The 18,075-nt window shown below is 46.5% G+C and overlaps 1 protein-coding gene across 5 annotated transcripts in view; it reads left to right on the forward strand.

The window, feature by feature from the left end:
* Window positions 1-1,139: 1,139 nt before the first annotated feature.
* Window positions 1,140-18,075, forward strand: part of CTNNB1 (catenin beta 1) — a 39,657-nt gene continuing 22,721 nt past the window's right edge. For 2 of the 5 annotated variants that reach the window (XM_040994287.1, XM_040994288.1), the window contains exon 1: window positions 5,575-5,754. The gene's annotated coding sequence lies outside the window, so the exon portion shown is untranslated. Of the gene's footprint in view, window positions 1,168-1,867; window positions 1,945-5,574; window positions 5,755-18,075 lie in introns of those variants that run through there. The other 3 variants (XM_040994286.1, XM_040994290.1, XM_040994289.1) reach the window with 2 other exon arrangements.

Raw genomic sequence — 18,075 nt, forward strand, 5'->3', positions numbered from 1 at the left:
ATAGGCCCAAAGTTACTTTTTGCTGAGTGTCAAAAAATAGAAAAGAGACATTTGCTTCTGGCATTGTGACCTTCTCGGGCCCTGCCTGTGTTACCCTGATACAATGTATTTCTGGCTCACACTTGTGATACAGCCAGCCACCACTCTCCACCAGCACTCAACTTGACAGAGTTAAAAAAAAAAAAAAGATTCTGACACACATCCATGGGGAGAGCCATATTATAAGCACAGTTCCTTTTTGTATAATTTTTAAAATTACTAATCCAGATAGGTAATTGTTCAGCATTGCTAGTTTCTTCTAGTTACACACACAGCTATGTCTAATTTTCCTTGAAATAACCAGTGATGTTCTTAAATACTATAAGCCATCTTTAATTTTCTTTCTTTTGTGTGTGTGTGTGTGTGTGTAGCAAGAAGTCCATAGCTGGTCCATAGGCTTTCCAACTTCGTGTGTAAGATATAAGCTCTCGATGTTTAAAAATGCTGTATTTCCTACCCCGGTACGTGCACAGCCCTACGCATACACACGCCTGATACAACTCCACACTTAACCAAGGATGGCTGAGCCACAAGGGATGGGTTGGTAAAAGGCAGCGGGGAAAAGAACTAGGGGAGAATTTTTTTTTCCTTCTCATAATAGGCATTTTCACCAAACAGGACATTTTGCTCTGTATTTTGTTTTAGTGTGTGTTGGGGTGAGGGGATCCATAATTGTATTTAGACTTTACGTGGCATGGGTTACTCAGTTCACAGCAGAAGCACCTGCAGCAAATTAATTTGTCGTAGCACATTAATTATCTCATAGCTTCTATTTAGGCCACAGCTGTTGCTAGTATGTTAATTTTATATATATATGTATTTTACCACCACTGTATACAACAGGTTATGGCAATAATAGAAATATCTATTTATTTTTTTTTTTGGCTTCCCTCTTCCCTGTCGTTTCCATTTTTCTAAGGCAGAAGGAAAAGACTGCAAGAAATTGAGGCAAATGAAGCCCCAAAGCGCACTATAATTTTCTGTTTCTGAACTGATTTGTAAGAGAATGGGTAACTGAAATTAGCAAAGAATCACCCCACACAAAGATGGCGCGTGCAGAATTTGTGAAAGCGAAAAAGAAGAGGAAGGAGAAGCGAGACAGGGACGGAGTACCGCAGTGCTGGGGTGGTGAGTGTTTGGATGGGGGGCGGGGAAATGCTGCAGTTTTCATGAAATAATAAGGTGGGGGAAAAAAAGGCATACAAAGAGTAGGTTTTTCATTGTTTGTAAAATATAAACACAGATGAATTCTGTCTTTGGTTTGTTCATGCCTTTCACTCTGCACAGCAGGGATGTTCTTAAGAAGTTGCCCTCTGCGAAATTTCACTAAATGGGAACCGTGGACCCTGCATGATGGGATTATAATCACACTAGCCACTCCTTTTACATAATTTTTTTGTTTAAGATCCAGTAAGACTCCTGTTTTTAATACATATAAAGCGATAGACATGTGTATGTCGACAAACTGAGGGTGTGCGTCCCTATAGCCTCGTGCAGGCTAAAACAAAAAACGGGTGATATTCCATCCACAATCTCAGCAGATACAGAAACAATATGAAAATTTTTAGCTGACAAGAACATGTCTGCTGCCTGCAGACCCTGCAATAGCTCACCATGTTGCCTACTAACCGAAAGATCAAAAATTATCGATTTCATGGCGCTGCGTGCTCTGGGAAGAAAAGCTACTTTAAAATTTGCATTGTTTAAAGAGATGAGTTAAAAGAAAAGAATCAGGTTCTTTTTTTTTTTTTTTGAACACTTGGGAATGTGAAACTGGCTTGTTTTAATCTGATTCATGATTTTTCTATAATTCTATTTTTTTTAGCAGCCTGAGTCCAGAAATGATTTTTTTCGATGAATTTAGGATTTTGCCGCAGTGTTCATCTGCAGTCCCAGAATCCTCCGGTAAGTTAATCCTTCTTGCAATGGGAAACGCCTTTCACCTTCTTGTGAATAAAATATCTGCAACCATTTTGAAATTTTTAATAGAGGGGTTGTATGTGTGTGTGCGTGTGTGTGCGCGCTAGTGTGTGTGTGGGTGTGGGGTGTGTCTCCCAAGCATGATTTCTTAGCCAGGCAAGCGGTATTTGTATTCTTTTTCACAAACATTGACAAACATGCACCGTCGTGTTCTTTGACCATCGTGTGGGTGATGTCCACTGCCTCTCCTTCACCCTCTACGGGGTAGCCATTACAGCGCACTTCCTGTGCACAGGCCTGGAGAACACGCCACTTGGAAGTACGCGAAGGGACCAGGCCACCGCCACCACCATGGCTGTCCTCTCCCGCCACCTTCACTGTCCCTCCCTCGCTCTGCAGCGCACATCAGCTGCAAGCATCCCAGGGTGGCTCTCTGCTGCATTGACCCTGTGGGTTCCTAGACGACTTGTGTGTGCAAGAATAGCCAACCACGTCGTCTGACAAGAGGTATTTACAGCTACTTAGCCTGTTCAGCTGGAAAGAAATCAAAAGATAACACTGAACCCCGAGATGACGGATTGCAAATCCAAAGTCCCAATCCAGAAATAGCCCATGGTGAACTGCTAAAGGAAAAGCTGATTTTAATTGTCGTCCAGTGTTTTCATCTTGTCATAAAGGAATCTTTTATCGGGCTCGTCTTGGAGAGTTGGATGGACTGTTGTTGGTAAATGCATGGAATGCTATTTAGGGTTTCCTTTCTGCTGGGAGGGAATTCTTCCCAAGGGGATTCAGCTGTGGAAGCCAAGAGACCACACCCTGGGCTCACAGCCTGTTTGCTACCGCTGCTTGCCTGTTTTCAGGTTGAGTCAACAAACAGTAGCCATTTCACATGAACTTAAGCCATCTGATCCAAAGGGGCCACTCCCCCCGTTTCCCTGGCTAAAGGAAGCTCATTGTCTCAGGTGCCCAAGAAATATTAATGCATGTGATCGCGTTACATACCTGAAAAGTGAATGGAATCGTCTTCATAATATTTCTGTGTGATGTGCAAAAAAAACCAATCTGGGCATTTATTTTCATCACTGTGTGTGTGTGTGTGTAAGCTAATTCAGAAGTGTGCGATTTCACTTTCCTTATAATCACTGTTTGATATGCCAATGGTCTGGTATGGCGACAAGCAGTGTCTTCTGTGAAGCCAGCGCAGGACACTTCTGCTTTCTAACAACATAGCTTTTAAATGTAGAACCATTTGTCTGGGGCCATTTCGCAGGATGAATTAATCTATGTCAAACTCATGAGATTGGTTCTAGATGGAGAAGGTATAAAAAGATAACCCAATGGGCTTTTACATTTTTTAAAAGAAATGCATTGCTCAATTTCTCGTTAATTATTTTTACAAAATCACTAATTTCATCTATTCATTAGGCATTTTTGTGCTTTCTCTTCAGTTTGATAACAGTATTTGTCTTCATTTCACAGAAGTTATTCATGTCAAATTTTGATGAGACAATTAGAACAATTGCTTTATGAGAAGCAAATAAAAATTCTGAGCAATTTGTTAAATCCATCCAACTTGTGTTAATGTTAGTCACCCCATGGTTCTTAAGGATACATAAATTTGACGAAAAAAACCCACAATGTGTTGCATTGTTGCAAATTTTATACTTTTAATAATGTGTGTATTTAAAGTATCAACAAGGATGACAAGATCATGACTCTAAATAATACAAAAAATTCCTAGATTATTTTGGCACCTGAATAGAGAAATACAATTAAGTGTTCTCATTATTTCGATTTTCTACTGGTGCAGGTAATTTTTTTTTACAGGTTTCAACAGCTTGCCTTATTAGCAATAGTAAACAATCTAAAAGAGGCAAACCTGTTTTTAAAACATATCCTCTAGTTGTGGCTAATCAGTCATCTGGTTTTAAACGTCTAACTTGAATCAAACGAGCTGCAATACTCCTGGACTCTGTAACATGACAATTAAAAATTGAGGATCAATACCAAGATACGCCATTTATACATCTGAGTTTATACCAGAAACCTTATTCTGATGAAATACCTTTTCTTTCTGCTCCATCTGTTTTGTGACCAGTGAAATTAACCCCCAGCCATCAGCTACACTTCCTTCTGTGGAACTCCTTGCAAAGACACCGGACCGGAATGTGCTGGTAGACAATGGATCTGGCGGAGCACCATGTTAGCACGTGGACTTTATCCACCGCAGGGGCTCCGGCGTGCAACCGAGAGGAGGCAGCACCCCAGCACACGGTGTGGCACGCTATCTTTAAGACAAGCAAGAAGTGTTATCTAAACAACACGACGGTCCTAAAGCACTAGCCCTAACACTCCCCAGGCCATCTCCAGGAAGTTTGGGAAAAAGGTTTCCCGCCTGGATTTAGTATTTAGGTATAAAGACCCACTTTGCATATGCATCGATTACCCCCCCCCCCCCCCCCCGGCCCCAGGTAACTTCCACCGTTGCTGTTTGGCACTTTTTCTGCATTGTTTCCAAGGACCTACAAGAGTAGAAAACAACACAGGAAGTGACTCTGGCATAGGCAGTGCAGCTTCCATAGGTGCCACTTCTGCTAGATTACAATCCCAAGGACTTGGAAGACCCAACTTCACTCTAGCTAAGGGGAATTAACACAACGTTGAAGAAAATTAGTTTGAAAACGTTCTGGAGGCTGCCTGACCCATTGTGCCGTCTGTAAACAGCATGCTTGGATACCTCAAGTAATCAGAGATGCAGCCATGCAGTTCTTCTAAAGGAAAAAAAAATTTTTTTATATATATCCCCACCCACACACTCTGTGTCCTTAGAGACAGACGGGGACAGATAAACGTGTCATCTATAATAAAAAAAATCAAACTAATGCACAAGGGCTGGGGGGTGGGTTGTCCGTTATTTATGCTCCGTGGGGTTTCGGGACGACTTGTTGAGCCGCGGGGGGCTTGGCCACTTCACCGCCGTCCCCGAGTGGGGACAGGACGGCTCGCGCAGGATTCAGGGCGGGCCACCACCGGCAGGGACAGCGGAGGCCTTGGGGGTTGGACGGGGAGGGGAAGCCGTGCGCTTGGGCCGAGCCAGGCCCCGCGAAGCACGCAGAGACACCCCCGAAGTCCACAGCGGGCACCCAGCGGGCCACTCTCCGGACTTCCGCCTTCCCAGGACCCGTCCCGGTCGCTCCACGCGGCCGCCGGGGTATCCCTCCCTTGCAAGCGGGAGTCAGGAAGCCTGCGTCGAGGTCTCGGCTGCCCACGGTTCGGGGAGCGGGCGGGCGGCGAGGGCGTCCGGCCCGGGACACAGTAGGAGCTCCCCCACAGGCCCACGGGGGACCCCGCTTGGCAGCCCGGCGGCCCCCCGGGACGCCCTGCCCCAGGCCCGCCTCAGCCCGGCCGGCTCGCCTGAGGAGCGTCCGCGGGCCGCGCGCGCCCCGCCCCGGCCCGGGGCTCAGACGGCGGCGAGCGGCGAGCGGCCGGCGGCGCGGGACTACTTTCGGCGGCCGCCCGCGCCCCGCCCCTTGTCCTCGCGCGGCGGAACGCTCCGCGCTGCGCCGGCGGCGGCAGGATACAGCGGCGCCAGCGAGACTTATAAGAGCTCCTTGTGCGGCGCCATTTTAAGGCTCTCGGTCTGTGGCAGCCGCGTTAGCCCGGCCCCGGGAGCTGAGAGCGAGGGGGAGGCGGAGACGGAGGAAGGTGCGAGGAGCAGCTGCGGTCGCCGCCGAGCCGCCACCGCAGGCCGAGGACGGTCGGACGCCCGCGGCGGGTGGAACCTGTTCCCCTGAGGTGCTTGGACGTTCCTTTGCCTTCTCCTTCCTTGGGCTACTCCCGCTCCCTCTTCGGAGCCAAAACTTCGTCGCGGGCGCGCGGTCCCGGCGGGCGGCGGGCGGCGGGCGGCGGGCGGCGGGCGGGCAGCTGCTGGGCCCCGGGCGCAGCCCCGGAGCGGTGGGATCCGCGGGCGCGAGCGACGTCCAGGGCGCCCAGGGCGGCGGCCGGGCCCAGGTTCCGGCCCGCGCGGCCCCTCGGGGGGCTCCGGGGGACACGGGCGGCGGGGCCGGGGGCGCCGCGGGGGCGCGTCCAGGAGCCCGGATGACCGTGTGTGTGTTGTGTGTGTGTGTGTGTGTGTGTGTGTGTGCAGGGGGGTGGGAGGCCGCCGTTTCCGTCCCGGGCTGTGACCGCGGTCGAGTTTGGGGGAGGGACCCTGCGCCTCGGGATGCGCCGGGGTGGGGGGCGGGGTGCGGCCGGGGGGCTCCGCCTTCCCAGGCCGGCGGCGAGTTGGGGTTCGGGTTGCTGAGGCCGGGGTGTGTGGGGGGGACGCCACCCGACCGGGTCCTTTTCCTCCGGTGAGGATGGGGGGCCGGGGGACTTTGCCGCTTTGCTCTCTGGATCTTCAGGACGATTAAGAATCTATCTATCTGTCCTCTCTGTATTTAAAACGACCTGCGAGTGTTAAGTTCGAATCGTAACAACTTTAAACCTCCGAGTAACTCAGTGCATCGCACTCGGTGCAGCCCGTGCGATGCGTCAGTAGGGTGTGCACACGCGAAGCGCGCGTCGTGCACCTGGCTTTTCCCGTGCGTGCAGGTGAGTGGGAGCGGCGTGGAGTGCGCCAGGAGCCCTGTGGGGGTTTGTGGCCGTGGGAGCTGAGACCCTAGGAAGGCGGGGAGGGAGGGGCGCGGGAGGGGGCGGCCCTTGGGCGAGCACGGGTTCCAGCTGCCGGTCGTCTGGAGAATTTCGTTCGTGGGAATAATTGATTCAGAGAGCTGCGTGGCAGCAAAAGTTGATTTTTTTTTTTAAGAGCACGTTTTCTTTTCAGCGGAGTGAGTTTTTGCTTCGCCCCCAAATTGGACAAACGGGACGCAAGCATTGTGGACTTGTCTCGGAGTGTTTTGTCCGGGGAGAGGACTTTGAGCCGGGACTTGGGAAGTTCAGTTGCCCACCGGCGGGGGCTGCCAGGCTCTGGAGTTGGGTCTAGTTTGCTGGGCTTTGGCCTTCCTCGCTGGAGGGAGCATTGTCTCCTCCTGTGGGTCTTAGACATCTGTGCTCCCACCCCCACCCCTGCTTGTAAGTGGTGAATGAAGACAGACTGGGCCGCTGGTATGCAGAGGTCGGCGAAAGGAAACGAGGAGTGGTTTCAGTGAAACGAGAGCTTTGTATGGTGAATAATGGTGGCCCAGTCTGGACAGCTCGGAGAGACGGCAGCGTTTCCTTTGACACCGTCTGGGCTGATGTGTCTCAGATCGCCAAGTTGTATTTTGTCTGGAATTCAGGAAGCCATTTCCTTGTGTCCCTGTCCCTTGGTGAGCGCTCAAGACCTCCGGGGGCTCCTAGCAAATGTTACAGTATGGTGCTCTTACTGTTTTTAAAATCAGACAAGAGGCTACTTTCATTTTACTTTTAAATCCTCCCAAATCTCTGAGTTAAAAACAGAAAGTGAGGATGTGCTTTCTCGCACAAGACAAAATCTGATTAATCTGCACCCAGTATTCATTACTTTGACCTAATCTGCGTTCTGAAGCCCGCGCACAAAGACAAGGCCCTGAAGTGATTGCAACAGTGACTGGGAAAACTTGCAGAAGTCCGTTCGAGGATTAAAGGAGTGCGGAGACTGTTCAGTCTCCAGTGCTTGAGAAGGAATTGAAAAGGTGCCCTGCAAAGCTTAGTGCAGCCTGGAACTTAGAGTCCCGTGGGCTCTCCGGGGCTCGAGTCTCCTGGAGCGGTCCTCTCGGTGTGCAGGGCAAGCCAATTGAAAGGAAAAAGGGGACTAATAGAAAAATAAAGCGCTTAATAATATTCAGGTGTCAAGACTTTAAAGGAAGCCCTATTTTTTACTTAATTCTTTTGCCAAAATATGTAGAAAAATGAATTCCATTATTAACACTTATCAGACTGAATTGAGTGTACATTACTAGTCATGGCTGGCATACGAGTTGGTAAGTGTGCTTATGTTTGCACTGCCACTATGACAATAGCAGAGGGTGGTGAAGGGCAAGCCTCCCCCCGGTGCTGGAATGCGGTACGGAGGAAAGGCACAGATAGTTCTGTGCAGGCTGGGGAGTGAGGGGGAGGGTAAGGGCTGGTGAAAGCTGGGTTATGGAGAGTTGGTTTGGATATTGTTCCTTTATAGCTAGAAGTAGCAGTGAAATTGAAACTGGCTGTGTAAGTCTGTTCAGCCAAACGGCACTGTAGTTAATTATTTGAAACAATACATCTGTTAGGAGGTGATTTTATTTCTCTGTTATGTACTAGTTGGTGATTATTAATAATTATACGTGAGTAGGTGGTAAACATTGACGGTCGTACCAGAGGTGCTGGGTTGCCTGGCCGGGCAGGAGCAGGCGCTTCGCTCTGAGCCTGCGTTGGAATTTGTTTGAAAGAAGTGTATGGTAGCTCATTAGTAGTGGTACATGTTGGTTTGTGATTGTTTTTGAAAACACTACTTGTATTAACTTGGTGGTTTTCTTGTAGGTCTCTTTTTATTGTAACTTTGGTATCTGTTGGTGAAATAGATTGGAAACATTTTACAGCATCAGAGCTGGTAGCAAACACTGCCCAGGAGCTGATGTGGTCTGTGCGTGGCTGTGGCCTGCTCTGCGTTGGGGGGTGCTCAGCAGGGGCAGTGCCCTGGTTGAAAAAGCTCTGCCGGCTTAGCGTTGTTCTGCTCTCTGTGTGCCAGATGACCAGGTGACAGAGATACGGCCTTGTCCAGTTTTCCTGCCTTAGCCTCAGGAAGTTGTTTCTGTTTGGTAAACTGGGCTGAGGTGGACTCGGTGAGATCACGCTGCACCTGCAGAGGCCCCAGGCCTGTTACCTTCGGAAGTGCCGGATCTTCCTAAGGGAGCAGCTCTTCAGAGAGAAGGCAGTGAAGCGAGACCTGTTCCGAGGGTCTCCCTGACCTTGGGGCTGTTAGTTGTGATCTTCTCTTAAGAGACGTCGTTCACTTCTGGTCTCCTTCAGCCGGAGGCAGCAGCGGAGAGCGCGGGCCTGCGTTCATGTCCTGCTGCTCGTGCTGAGTGTCCAGGGAATAGAGCGTTGTGCTTGAGAGTGTTTTTAAAAGTTCTAGTGAGTTTGTGTTGGGTTATGTTTATGAATTGTTTTGATGAGAAATTGAGGATCTTTAAAATTCTAGAATAATTTATTCCTGTGAGTACTGCTAGCGAAAAGGCTGGCATTAGAAAATGTCAACTTACCCAATATTTGCAGTGGTAGAATTCAGAGTTGAATTTGGAGTTTTTTTGAAGTTACTTTAGTCATGCTTAAGTTGCGGATGACTGAGAACTCTCAGGACTTGAGCAGTAAGAGGATCACCATGTCTAGCCGTTTTGATACACGACAAACCAGAAATCCTCAGAAAAAAAGCAAATGATAGTGTATGAATTGTTATTCTAAAGTAAATTATGCAATAAAACAAATATCCAGCTTGGTTCTACTCAGAGCGAGGTGGGGACCGGTCAGTCACTTGGTGTGAACTGAAAGTACAGTAAGCATCCTGTGACTGTGCAGTCTGATTTTTTCATTTTGTGGATTGTCTAAATTTCTCAGGACACATCTCACTCTAGGCTGCCAGTGTTAATGTTTACAGTATTTTTGCTAATAACAATTTTTAAAAATTCCTGTTTCGAATCAGTTTAAGTAGCAGCAGGAATCAAGTTTAATCTAAATTAACTTTTGGAGGTAAAATGGCCTGTTTGAAAAAATATGAGAATTTAAATTTTCTCACATATTTTTGTTTTCCTGAATAACTGGTTGCAATTAAATGAAAATGTTACTTTGTAAGGAAACTGACAATGCCACTTTGTTCTTACAATTTACTATAATTTTGTAGAAGCAATAATATTTTTTAGTGTTTGATACGTTTATTGTAATTTCTAATTGTGTTTTAAAGAACCAGGTAGAGAATGCCTTAAATGTTGGTGTCGGGATAGACTGTGAAAGGAAGTTTCTGGAATTAGTAATTCCAGTTGCTGCTTAGTATTTGCAGCACTTTCTGTAAGCTTCTCTTTTAGCATTTGGGCAGTGTTATGAGAAGTCAGAATAGAGCTGAGAGTTCTTTTAAAGCTTACACACACACTACTTACTCAAAAAAATTTCCTGCTAGGAGCATATCTCTTAAAATTGGCCACTTGCCTTACAATATGACAGTTTGCGGAAAATAAGATGACTTTGACAAGTCATGTAAAACTGGTCTTACTGCATTGTGGGAGGAATGGCTCTTATTATTCCAGAACCAGGCAGGTGGCGGTAGTGGGGATCGTGTTGGCTACCACAGATGGGAAAACACGCGTGCCTTGGAAGCAGCCATCCATGAGCTGCAGCGTGCGTGCGTGTATGTGTGTGTGTGTGCGTGCGTGCGTGCGTGTGTGTATGTGTGTGCGTGTGTGTGTGATCATGATGACCCTCCAACCCAGTTTAGTGTGTGCGTATCTGTGTTTTATATATATATATACATACGTCTCAATTTGCACATACTGAAAAATGAAAAACATGTTAAAACTGTTCAGCACCAATTAAATACATCTATTAGCAGGATACTGCCAGCATTAACTGTTGCAGTGTCATTGGAAGTGTAGGGTTTTTTAAAAATTGTGGATCTGTGAAGTGGGGTTTTTTTTGTGAATTTATGTAATTTAGCAGATAACCATGCTGTGTCAATTGATTAAAAGTAGGGCCTGGTGCTCTGGCTGTTGTGGCCAGACAGGGAGTGAACCAGCAGATGGAAGACTGTCTCCTTTTCTTTGTAAATCTGCCTTTTCAATAAGAATTTAAAAGTAATTTTCATTTTAAAGGAAGTCCCAAAGTTTAAATCCATTAAGGCCCTTGAGGTGCTAGCCAAGCCCCGTGTGTACACAATTCATGCCAAATCTCAGATTGCGTTGAGGTCTTTAGTTTATGTCACAAATTTCAGCAAAAGTTTGCTGCACTATTGCTGTTGGACCAACTCCAGAACTTAAAGCTTAATTAAAAATTAATTGAATATACTTCATATCATTGCTCTGTGCTTATTTATACATTTATGTAGCAGTTTAATGAATTTTGGTTAAATATTTATTGTTAGCAAATTTCTGATTTCCAGAGTTTGAAATTTATTTAATCTTTGAATTTCATGTGTACAAGACTGCACTGAAAATGCAAACCATATTCTAACAGTGGCTTTAAATCATATAGTCCTAACATGGTGCTGTCAAGTGCGAGTATTTTTATATGATCCAGTGTAAAATGCAGGCTGATCTGTGAGTCTTTGATAAAACGCCCATCTGAGCAGCGCTGCGCCCTCAGTCTCTGTGTAACTGCAGAGAGCTGCTGAGAAATTCCTTTTGTAGTATCCAGCAATTTCCTACCTCAGGTTTCCTTCAAATTTGCAAAAGGGCTTTTCCCCTTCTCCTGTTCCCATGACAGAGCAAAGCGCATGCACAGCCAGGTGTGGCTGCAGCGAGACTGCCTGGGACACTAACCATTTTCCCTCTGCTTGTTTCCATCTGTACATTTGCTCAGGGATATTACCCTGCTTTTAGCTTGTGACTTAATAAATCAGACGTTGTTGGACTGATGTTTTCTTTGTGACTAATTCGTTTTTAAGTGGGGTGAGGGTGAGATTTTTAACCTATCTAAGGTCCTTCAAGTTCCTCTGTCTTTATCATCCGCAAAGCTTATCACTGACTGACACTGAATTTTGGTAGAGTTGTTCAGGGTGGAAATAAAAGCTGCTTCAAAGCTACGGGTTAGGGTTTAATATGTATCTATTGATTGGATTTAGTGAAAGCTGGAGTAATGCTTGTTTATGTGCGTACATAAAAACACTGGTGGCTATTTTTGTAAGAGTATCTGGGGAAAAAATGCAAAGAAAAAGGTGACCTTCAATGTGATGATTTGATGTCCTGAAGGGTGATCAGTGCACTGCTCAACGTTTTCCTGTGCAGAGTAAACTGATTGCAGAGCTGCACTGAGCTTTAGTGGAAGTCATTGGTGTTGGAGTGCGTGTGGGGTGTGTGCAGTTTTGTATATGCCGTATGAGGTGTATTCGTGTATTAGGGCAGGAATAAGACTCATCAGTTTGGACCGTCTGGTTCCGGGCCTTTGGCTGAGTGAGCCAGCAGGAGGAAGAGCTCCTGTGTCTCCTCTAACCTTGCCTTTCAAGTAAAAATGAACAAACCTTTGTGGGTTTCTTTTTTAAAGATTGATTGCTTTGAAAGCGCCACACAGAGGGAGAGCCTGAGGATCCTTGGTTCAGGTCTTGGGTTCTGCACGAGCGCTTGGGCCATCCTCCACTGCTTTGCTCAGACCATCAGTAGAAAGTTGCATTAGAAGTGGAGCAGCCGGGACCTGGTTCCCTTGTGGCATGCTGGCATTAAAATATTTTTAGCTGGGCCTGGTGCGATAACATAGTGGTTAAGGTCCTTGCCTTGCACGTATCGGGATCCCATATAGCCGCCAGTTCTAATCTCAGTGGCCCTGCTTCCCATCCAGCCCCCTGCTTGTGACCTGGGAAAGCAGTTGAGGATGGTCCAAAGCCTTGGAACCCTGTACTGTGTGGGAGACCCGAAAGAGCTGGCTTCTGTATATCTGCCTTTTCAATATAAATAAATAAACCTTAAAAGAAAAAAAAAACCAACTTTTTCACCTGTTAGGCCACAATGCCAGCTGCTGTAGAAACCTGTTACTATAAAACCCAACCGAAACAAAATGGTACTCTCCCTGCCCGGCCTCACGCCTCCCTGCCCGGCCTCACGCCTCCCTGCCCGAGGTGAGCAGGGGCTGCTTTACCTTCTCGCCCTCCAGTCTGTATCAAGGGACAGTGTTTACGACCAAGTACTACCTTGGGCCTAGAGATGGGTCCTGTCTATTCCTTTGTGTTCTCAGATGTTCTAGAAATACTTCCCCCTCCTTGTTGCTCTAACTGCAGTAGTTCCCCTCACTTCCAACTGCAGTGCCGCCTCCTGCAGTTTTCGGGGTGCGCACCCTGAGCACTGAGCACTGAGCAGACCACGTCGTCTTGGCTTTCCTTGTCACCTCTGGGCGCTGCTTTGCTTATTGCCATCAGATCCTGCCAGCCGCCTCCGCTGCGCCCTTCAGCCTGTGCCGGCCTTCTTGGTCTTCTCCTTGCTTGAACTCTTACGATATGTCCGTGACTCAGTGTCCGTGTCCTTTTTATTCCTGTTATAATTTTCGGTGATGTGAGAATCTGTGTAGAGTAAGGCTGCTCAAAATGTCATCTGGGTATGAACTGCTTGTGACCAGTATGAATTTGGTTTAATTTATGCCAAAATGTAAATCATTTGTGTCTCTTAAGTTCAATAGCTACTCTTCATAGCAAGCCTTCTTTGCAGCATGCGTTTCAGTCTGGCATAAACTCAGGGCGTGTGTGCTGTAGTGGCGCTTTGAGCAGCTTTGATTCAGAATGTAGGTGTTCTTGGTGGGCTAGTGACGCTTCCAGAACGCGACCGCTGGTTTCCTTGATTTCCTCTCTGACCTTCCTTTCTGCCGCTCCCTTCCTGGTGCATGTGTTCTCTGCACACTCGCCCAGTTCTCTTACTTAGTTAACATTGTAACGGCCCTCAGTCCTGCCGCCTCTGCAATCTTATTCCTGTCCCTTTAGTTCACATCTGCCCAGCTGAAATTGCACATCGAGTCACGGTCACTTTCCTGGACAGGGGTGGGAGGAAAGATGTCTTCCGAAACTTCGTGGGAAATTTACAGTATTGGGGGTGGGGGAGAACAGCTTGGATTTCTGTTCCTTTTGTACGAAATGTAGTTCGTCTTCTCAGTGTCTTCAGTATTGAAGTACTGTTAAATGCTCTTGGCGTCGAGGCCGCTGAGTCCCTAGTCTATTCAGTTCATTCTCTGTGAGTGCTTGGATATTTTTCTCTCTGTCAAAGCTCCAGTGCTTGCTTCACTGTGCTGTTAGTAATGTCTTTGCTTTCTGTTTCCACTCAAAATATTGAGCAATTGGAGAAATTTCTACACGTCCCGTATGTCACTGAGCGCTTCGTCCGTCACGGTAGGTAGCCTGGAATGTTCCAGGATGGGACCATTGGATCATTGATAGACCAAGATCCGTTCCTTCTTGCTGTCAGCAGTATTACTCTGGCATTCTGCTTTTTGTTTGCACTGTTGGTTTTCTTGTTTTCTACTGGCTCTAGCTGTAAGCCTGCAAGCGTATTGTTTTTAATTCCATTAACAAAGGTGTAGACTCCGCAGTCCACTGCTGGGTGTATGCGCAGAAGCCTGGGCACAGTGAATCCGTGCCACCACAGCACTGTTCACAGTAACCAGAACTTACACTCAGCCACGGCGTCCGTCACGAGGGGAATGGAGAAAGATCATGTATGAAGAAAATTTTCAGCTATAGAAAAGAATGCAATTCTGTTACTTGCAGCAAAATGAAATCAGTTGGATTCCATGCTGAGTGAAATAAGTGGGAACCAGAAAGACGAATATTGCTTGTTTTCTTATATGTGAGAGCTCAAATTTATAAAACAAGCAAAAAAGAAATCTCTGTGTCTGTATTGCTGTGGATATAGTTTTGTAAAACTTGTTATACTCTTTGTCAAACCAATGCTTAGGAATGTTATTGTAGTTTCAATGATCAGTTACTTCAAAACTTACGGATAATTTTAAAAACATGGATGGAATGATCATTTTACCGTTCAGTGTTGTTGAAGTGATCCATATTCCTAATAAACTAAGATCTTTTTGTGTCTTGTTGAACTTTGTATTTGGTGAAGTACTAGGAAGCCTTGTTACTGTAATGTAATTTTAAAATGTTACTTCAAAAACTAAAAGGAAGGAGGGAGTGAGGAAGGAAATATTATGTTCTTGCTTGGAATTCTATCTAAATCACATTGAATCGTAAAAACTAATACAAATTTAAAATAAGCATTTGACAGTTTTAAAAGTGAAAAAAGGTTTTTTTCTTTTCTTCTCTCCAACCAGTTCTCCGTTTGCTCTCTGCTCCTCTTGTCTCTGTTTTTCCCAGTCCTGCAGTGGCCGCACCTGGGACGTGCGGTCCCCTCCTCGCTTGTTAGCAGCGTTGGACACAGCTACCGCAGTGGCTTACCGTGCTCTTGCTTTGCTCACGCTGCCATGTCTTCTAACAGGTTTTCTTTCTTTTTCCATCATCATTGCAGCTTCTGTGTTGGAGGTGCTGGAGGCTGGGCCTTGAACCTCTGTGTTTTTGTTGTAGATATTTCCTGTTTCGCTTTAAATAGATCATACATCTTTTTGCAGGTGCCTTCCACATTTTTTAACCTATCTTGGATTTCTCTCTTGGGGCATTCTGCATTCTAAGAAGCTTCTCCAGCATAGTGTGTCTGAAGCTGACTCCAGTTTTACCCTAAGCTGCTTCTCCTAGTCTTTTCCTAAACGTGGCTCCATCTTCCCTGTTACTCGACCTTGAAACTTTTGCAGTCTTGGCTTATTTTTCTCTTACACCCCAGATTTTCTCTGCAGATCCTGTTTGCCCCTCTCTAAATACGATCCCGAGTCATGGCCGTGCCGTCTGCGTGCTTTGCTGGGATTATTACTGGCCCTTCCGCCTAAACCTTTGTTCTCTTTTGTAAACATGTTCTTGGCACAGTGGCAAGGGGACTCCTGCTTCAAACATGAGGTTCCATACTTTGTTCTGTTCCAATACGTCTTGAGGCTTAACATGATTGAGTGTAAGTTCAAGCCCGACCATGTGTCCAGACCACACCCTTCATCCGCTGCTGCTGCTCTCCCCTCTTCACGCTGCTTCTCCTTGAGCTGCTGAAGCGTTCCTGTGCTCATGTCCTGGGACGGCTAGGCCGAGATCAGCCCTGTTCGTGCGTGTTTCCTTTTATTGTGTTGTCCTCTCTTCTTTGGTTTTTGCTGCTCTGTGAGACTTGAAGTACCATTCCAGACCTTCAGTTGATGAATCAGGTGGATCATTTTGGCAGAACTGGTCCCGCCAAACCACTTGGCATCTGGTGTGCTTGTGAATTGCCTTCCAGAAGAGTGCTGTCAGGTACAGCATCCTGTGGTGGTGGTGAAGCTCTCCAGGGGTAAGGTGGCTGTGACTGAAAGCTATCAATTTTTAACGCTGAGTGAGTTGTCGATGGCCACATGGCCAGTGCAGTTTGACTCATTTAGAAGCTTGTTTTTGACAGGGCACTGCTTAGTTTCACAGCCTGATCACTTAAGCCAGATGCCTCAGAGTTCACTTCACTTCCTTTTAGCTACTTAATTTCTGTTGTCTGCTCTATGCAGTTCATTAGAGCCAGTTGTCTGCAGTGTATCTATTCTAGCTACTACTAGTCCCTGCTGCTCCCTTTGGCACCACCCCCAGCGACCCAGGCTTTGGGCTGTAAGCGCTCCACTGGCTTCTCGCGTGCCCTTTCAGCTTTTGAATTACCACTAGAACAAGCGTTTGAAGACCTAAATGGTTTATCGTGTTACTCAGCTGATCCCAAGATTCTTTTTTTTTAATTTATTTTTTTAATATTTTGACAATCTTTATATAGTTAATTAGGGTAAAAAGGTTCAAGGGCTACAGAAAAGTGGGTAAGACTATTATTTTTTCCATATTGTTTCCTTCGATCCCAAGATTCTTAAAGGATGACTAAATGTCTGTGTGACTCTGGGCTTCTGTGCATGTTACTTCCAGTTTCTGGAATGTTCTTGTTTCTTGCATACTGGCTGTTTTGCATCCTTCAGGTCTCAGTTTCAAGGTTACCTTTTACCCTGATTTGTAAGATTTACTTATTTATTTGGAATATGTCTGCTGCTTCTCTGCAAAAGGCCTCAGCACTGGACCAGTTCAGAGACAGCAGCCCAGAATTCCATCCTCCGCGCCAGTCACTGGCGCTGCCTTCCACCTTCCAGGCGTGTGCAGGGAAGCTGAATTGGCAGCAGAGTAACAGGTGTGAGAGCACTTGGTGCTGACACCGCCTAACCTCTGTCCTGCGGCATCACAGCCTCGTGATGGTCTCTTCGCTGCGACTCTGCACTGTTGTGTTTACATTATTCCATTCCATTCTCACACTTGTTGCTTGTACATTGTTAGTGTTTGTAATTGTTTATTCACTTTGCTTCCATCTCACATGCCTATTTTGATTATTACTGTATACTTTGTTAGAGCTCAGGAGTGTTACTGATGCATGAATATTAAATGAGTGAAATTTGTATATTGCATTTATGCTGTTACTGTGTCCTGAAACCAGAATAAATAAGGAGTTGAGGGGAAAGCTTTTTGTGAACAACAGCAAATTCTTTTGATGAACATGACAGTTTGATAACTGGAGAAAGTGAGAAGTGCACATGCCCAGCGTCGCGGGTGGGTCCAGGTGTGAGTCAGCCCGACCAGGAGCTTGCCTTGAGGTGCTGTGCGTACCCGGAAGAGCAGAAAGCACCCAAACAAAAGCTTGCTACTGCTTTGTATTTCTTTAATACTTTCCCTTCCTAAATATAGGAGAACCTCATAATTTTGAGAACTGTTAAGTGGTAAAACTCAAAGGAAACAAAATGTCCTTTTGGAAAAGTGACAGACTTTGGTTGTTGCTGACAGAATGTTGCTAAAGATGAAGGATCTGGTTGTCTTACTGAGGAGATGCTCCTGGGGGAGTTGGTGGCAGGTTGCCCTGCGGGGTCAGAGCTGTGTGCTGCTGGGTTACTCTAGGCTTACTCATCAGCTTACAGTTTACAGCTTACAGTTTAACTGTAACTGTAGCCTTTAGTTAGAAAGTGCAGCCTGGTGCAGTAGTCTAGCTGCTAAAGTCCTCACCTGGACCGCGCCGGGACTCCATAGGGGTGTCGGTTCTAATCCCACTTTAATCCCACTTCCCATCCAGCTCCTTGCTTGTGGCCTGGGAAGGCAATCCAGACAGCCCAAAGTCTTGGGACCCTGCACCCGTGTAGGAGACCTGGAGGAAGCTCCTGGTTCCTGGCTTTGGGTTAGCTCAGCTCCACCGTTGTGGTCACTTGGGAAGTGAATCATCAGACGGAAGATCTTTCTGTCTGTCTCTCTTCCTTTCTGCATATCTAACTTTCCAATAAAAATAAATCTTTAAAAATAAAAAAGAAAGAAAACAGGTGCAGCCTCAGCACACTGAGATTTGAACAAGTATAATGCTGCGGCCCATCAGCTGGAGGGTC

This window comes from Ochotona curzoniae, unplaced genomic scaffold, assembly GCF_017591425.1.
Source record: "Ochotona curzoniae isolate NIBS_2020 unplaced genomic scaffold, NIBS_Ocur_1.0 contig_908, whole genome shotgun sequence".
In the NCBI taxonomy this organism is placed as follows: domain Eukaryota; kingdom Metazoa; phylum Chordata; class Mammalia; order Lagomorpha; family Ochotonidae; genus Ochotona; species Ochotona curzoniae.